Raw genomic sequence first — 6139 nt, 5'->3', positions numbered from 1 at the left:
CGTTATAAACATTTTTAGTTTCCAAATAATCTATCCACTAACCCGGTCAATGGGGGTCAACATTGACCATGAAGACATAAGTTTTGTGAATTGAGACTCTGGCCACCGAGGTAAAATAAATGGATTTTGATAACTCTGACTCAGGTCACCGTGGTAAAATAAATGGACTCTGATATTCTGACTCAAGTGCCCCCAAGGTAAAACAATTGGCCTTAGTAAGTTTGGGAGACACATATTAATCTTAGAAAACTATTACATCCGGAATCTGTATCCTCTGATAAATTATTTTGGTCAAGAGACTTATATTTAATAATTATTCCACTCTGATATTTGTTTTATATGAAATCGGCATGTTTTGAAAAACTATTATGAAGTGATGTTTGGGTAAAACATTATGGATATGAAATCTGTCTTTGGGAAATTATTATTGTTATATAATATTTGATATATGTCGTGACTTATGCTCTATCATTTTAATATTCATATGTACAAGTTTTGCTATATATATATACTTGATATTGAATTTGAATTTTGAACTCTACATGATCCCCGAATATTTTAGTGGATTCTTTACTGGGATTTCAAGCTCATAAAGTTATTCTTAATTCTTTTCATATCTGGAGAAAGCTTTAGTTGTAATTTAGCATGCCGTCAAGTATCTTTCCCCAGTGTATTTGAGTTATAATTTCTATCTAGTTGTAGTCTTTGAAGTTGTATTTATAAGTTGTTGCATTTTTGTTATCTGAAATCCGTGCCTTTGTTAGATTGTATTTTGCTTTAAGTCATATTATTAGGCCTTGCATGCCTGCGAGGTTTCCACCTTGTGGTGCACGGCCATTTGTCCACCACTAGACCGGGTTCATGTGTGATGAAACCCAGCTGGCGGTGCTGAGACTCGCTGAGGGTGGGGGCAAAAAGTTGATGAAAAATTTCCAGCACGAATAAACATTCCGACCGGGTCAACAAAAATCGGCATACAAACATGAAAACATAAATATATAAAAACATATCAAAAAGTTAATTGATCCATTCAATAACAAGAAAGTCAAATTAATTAAAAAAAACTTCATTATTATACACAAGTACATGAATAACAACTAATTTTTCCTAACCAAAACCAATGGAATACCCCAAGCACCGGAACCTTTGACAGGTTTCAAATAGTTTTTGTGAGATGCCAACTTTTGAAACCGTTGCATAATTGTTTCATCATCAATGCTAATGAATATTTTTTTTCTCAATTTCACAACATTCATTGCTGAAAAACATCTCTCAACAGTAGCTGTGGCAATAGGTAACACCAATGCTAGCTCAATGAGTAGATACACCAAAGGAAAACAAATATGATATTTATGCTTCACCATCTTTATTGCAAGAGCTCCAACATCAACAAGATTATAGAAATCTGGATCCCCTCTTACAACATCAATGTAGAGTTCAAGTTGGTAGTGAAGTGATAAACACCTAAATGTACGTATTTTATATGTATTAATTTTGTATTATTTGTGTATATTTTAATGAATTGATGCCCGTTTAAGTCTAAATTGGTTATTTCGGTGTTGCAGATCCTAAAAGAGCCGAACGAAGCTCAAAAATGTAAATTGGACAAATTTGACACCAAAAACGGCATTTTTGGGGGTTTTGGCACTATAGCGGAGTCACTATTCATATTGCGGGGCATTCGGCTGTGAGCTTCATGGGGTCCATGCGCCCGCATGGGTGCCCGTGAGGTTTGCTGGAATTTTACAACTCTTGGCACTGTAGCAGAAATATTGTAGATGAGTACTGTAGCACCGACACCTTTTCTGGGCAAAATGGCAGTGAGCTTCACGGGCTCCATGCGCCCGCATGGAGCCCGTATGGACCTGACGGGATATATAAAGAGGCTGATTTTCTAGGGCAAAGGGAGAGCTTTTAGATGGGGAGTTTTTCTCTTGGGCCTCTTAGGCCACCACCTCACTCTTCCCGCCGGCGATCTACTGCGCAAGACTTCACCAAGAGGGAGGCAAGCTTTGGAGGAGAAGATAGGGAGAAGATCCTAGGCATCGAAAGTATCATTTGAGGGGAGATCTCTTCAAATCTTCATGATCTTCACCATCCAAGGGCATCTAAAGCTAGAGAGAGTAGTTTTTACTTCTTTTCTTGTTTACTTGTTCCTTGGACATGTATGAGTGGTCCTCTTTCATGAGGAGCTAGCTTATTTGTGATTTGGACATAATGAACTCTAGGGTTGATTGTTGTAATTTGGATGATCATCTTTATTGAAGCATTGTTAGATGTTGTATTTCTTTTATGGAATCTTGTAGCTTGTGGTTCAAGCCTGTGTACTTTGATGTGTTGATTTGCATGAGAACTCTGTATTTCAACTTCTAGGTTGTACTTGGTTGCGTGACCATCGCCCTTGTACTAGACACAATTGGCTTGGAAGGGATCCACGTACAAATACACCGTGACCATCGGGTATTTTGTACCCCTCCAGCAATTAGGGTTGTACCTAGTTTGTGTATCGTCCCTAATTAGAGATTTCCCTGAGTGTAATGCAATCATACGAGGATTTGGGCGGAAGTAATTCTGACCCAATACTTGTATGGGATTAGGGTTCAATTGCCGTGACCATCGGGTTGAGCTAATTTAGGAGTCTCTTGGCCCAACTACCATCTCACATTTCATCCTAATATCAGGACTTAATGACAACCCTAGGGGGATTCATTGTCCAAATCACTCCCTTCAGTGTTTGATTCTCCCTTGAGTTTGTATTGTGTGTAGTAGTAGCCTGGATTTCATTGTAGTTAATTCTTTCTATTTTTATAATTATTGTTCATCTTTCGAAGTGTTAGACTAGGAAATAGACGAAAGGGAAGTAATAGTAGCTCCTTGGGCCCTGGGAATACGACTCTCTCGTGCTCGCACGAGAGGTATTACTTGGCGACCCGTGCGCTTACGGACGAGTTCACATCATTAAGCTCAGCTAGCTCAGCAGTAGAGAAATCTTCAGAGTATAATCTAGCAAGATGGAGTATTTCATGATGATCAAAACGAGCAAAGTTGTTGGAAGGATCAAGACTCAATACACCCTTAAGCAAATTAGTGTTTGCCTCATTGAAACGATTGTTCAATTCTTCAGCAACCTCATCAATTAGCTACCATATTTAAAACACAATTCATTTCAAGTATAAAAACCAATGATATACATATTTATCAATTATAAGAAAATGAAAATAGAATGAAATATTGTTGCAAAGATTTCCACACGGAAATGATGAATATAAGTCATTGGTTCTCCATCAACAAGTGTAATACGACGGCTTTCGATAATTTCGTCCATGCTTGGTACTTTAATTTTTATGCTTTTAGACGAATTCAAGTGGTTTCCTTCAACAAATTTTTCCAAAACCATTTTCTATATGCATGTAACTTGCATTTCAATGCTTCAACCATACGAATGCAATAGTGGCTATATTTTTGATCTTTTGGCTTGTAGAATCTTTGATAAAAGATCCGTCACTCCTAAAATATACAACATTAACTTTCCCAGAAATACAAACTCAAAAGAACCCATTTTATCCAACAAACCCCTAGCAGTGCCTCGATTTTTCCTTATCTCACCATCTTTTTGTATTGCAAAAAGCACCTCTTCCAATAAATCCCACATATCAAATAGGCAGAGTAATGTTTTATAGTGAGAATCCCGACAAGTAGCACCTGATCGAGCTAAGCTTATTTCTTGATTTTGACCCTGCCCTTTTGAAATCTCACCACTTTGTAGCTTTTGCACAACTTTATCATGGTGTGCTTGCCGAAGAGCATCATGCCTTTTACATGAACTTCCAACCATATTCACAATCATAGAAACGTAATCAAAGAATTGACTCATATCATGATTTTCCTCTGCAGCAGACACAACAACTAACTGGAGTTGGTGAGCAAAACAATGAATATAATGCGCATGCTTGTTTTCATTTAGAATGAGTGCTTTCAATCCATTGAGCTCGCCAAGCATATTAGAAGCTCCATCATAACCTTGACCTCTAAGTCTTGACAAAGTGACAACCCATTTATCGCAAAGAATTCATCAACAACATTCTTTAAACACCGTGCGTAAGTCTCGATTACATGAACCACTCCAACAAAGCTGCTCAACAATTTCTCCTACATCATTCACAAATCTCAAAACCACAACCATTTTCTCTTTTCATAGAACTATCTCGGCCTCATCACAAAAAAAGAGAAAAGAACTTGTCTCCGATCTCATTCAAAAATGACTTTTCCAGCTTTCCTTTCCACACGCCTTCAATTATATGCCTTTGAATGGTAGATGAAGTCAATTGATTGTTTTTAGGAGCATTTGATAGCATCACTTTGTTTGCTTCTTCATTATACTTACAAAACCAATTTAAAAGTTCAAGAAAATGGCCTCGGTGCATTGATTTTAGTGACTCATCGTGTCCTCAAAAAGCCAATCCTTCACCCAAAAGATATCAAGCTACTCTTACAACTGTTGTCAACCGAACACGATACTCATCAACATTAGCAACATTCTTTGAAGAAAAAACAAAATCAATATTCTCCCTTTGGTTTTGGTATTGCTCAACCTTAATTCTTGCAAATGTGTGTGGGCTTTCCGGACCTCCTTCATGAGCAATAAAATTTTGCATGCCATTTTTCCAATTACTATACCCAACTTCCGTAAAAGTATTGCCGCCACCTTTATTGCTATTATTGCCTTTATTGGGAAACAAGTAGCAATATAAACAAAATGCTTTATCTTTGGAAACGCTATACTCTAGCCAAGCAAATCTTTTAAACCAATTAGGGAGAAACCTCCTTTTATTAGTTTGAGGAAATTGATGCCCAACTGGTTGACAAGGCCCTTTAGCTAAGTATCTCCTTCTCAATGTATCCCTCATCTCTAAGGGAAAGCTATCAATTGGATTTCTCAAACCCGGATCACTAACTATATCATTATCGGAAACTTCTACCTCTACACGAGGTCTTTTTCCACTAGCTTGGTCAATAGGAGTTTCATTATTCGTTGTTGATGGTTTGGGAGTTGATGAGGGACTCGGGTTTATTGGCATGAAATACTTTTTCATTTTGTAATTCCTGTTAATAACAATAACAATTTACAATCAATGCATTTAAATAAACAAATCAAAGATCATAAGCAATCAAACAGATGTAAAACCTCCAAGAATCTGACGGTGAAGTCAATTGACAAAATATTACATGAAAAACTAGAAGTCAAAAAATCAAAAACAACATATATGGTGATGGAATTCTAAAAAAAAAACAATTAAACAAACACTTACCAATATGGCCAATCTTTCTATGTGCAAAGCCAAATCTTGATATCAAATCCAGGAGATGAAATTTTTCTGAAAAACAAACATAATGAGTCAATGCCAAATCTCTAAATGGTTGCCTTTCATTCTAATAATGCATGAGTACAAAATATAAGGAGACAAGTTACTACAATTACAAAGTGGTAATAGGCTAATAGCTTATATGTGATATGACTGACCCTATGAGGCATTTCTACAAACATGTGATGTGCTATGCCAGCACCAGTTAGTGATGATTGATCCACATGGACCACATAACATAAATCCAATTAGTAATTAGCCTTATTTATAGCATAACTTCTTGCCATCAATAGATAGATATGGAGAAAAAAAAAATAGTTCATTAATTATCCTATAAGCTAAACCATCACAAAGTAGTAATGAATGGTGCCATGCATATGCTGCTGCTACCACTCGTGACTCTACACGACTCCGTTTGCTGCACAACTCAATCCTTAGAAGCTAACATGTTTTTTTTTCTGGCGAAGGGTGTGGCGGATGTCCCTCCTCGCCACACCCCGGCGCCGCCACTGACAGAAACAATCACACGAAATAATATTATAAACATAGAAGAATTATGTAGATGAGCAATTTTTTTTTCTCTATCTAGTTCAATCGGGAATATTTTATTACTCTCCTTGAGAGCACCTCCACACTATATCATCCATTACAGTGGAACAAAAGGAGTATAATAAATTTACAAAAAAAAATCTATTACATCTGAATTTCATTACACAAATAAAGCATCGCTCATGAAAAATAAATGTAAAAATTAAAAATAATTTCTAGTTGTATAC

This window comes from Dioscorea cayenensis, unplaced genomic scaffold (assembly GCF_009730915.1).
Source record: "Dioscorea cayenensis subsp. rotundata cultivar TDr96_F1 unplaced genomic scaffold, TDr96_F1_v2_PseudoChromosome.rev07_lg8_w22 25.fasta BLBR01001107.1, whole genome shotgun sequence".
NCBI lineage: Eukaryota > Viridiplantae > Streptophyta > Magnoliopsida > Dioscoreales > Dioscoreaceae > Dioscorea > Dioscorea cayenensis.
The sequence above is the reverse complement of the archived record's forward strand: the minus strand, read 5'-3'. Positions refer to the sequence as shown.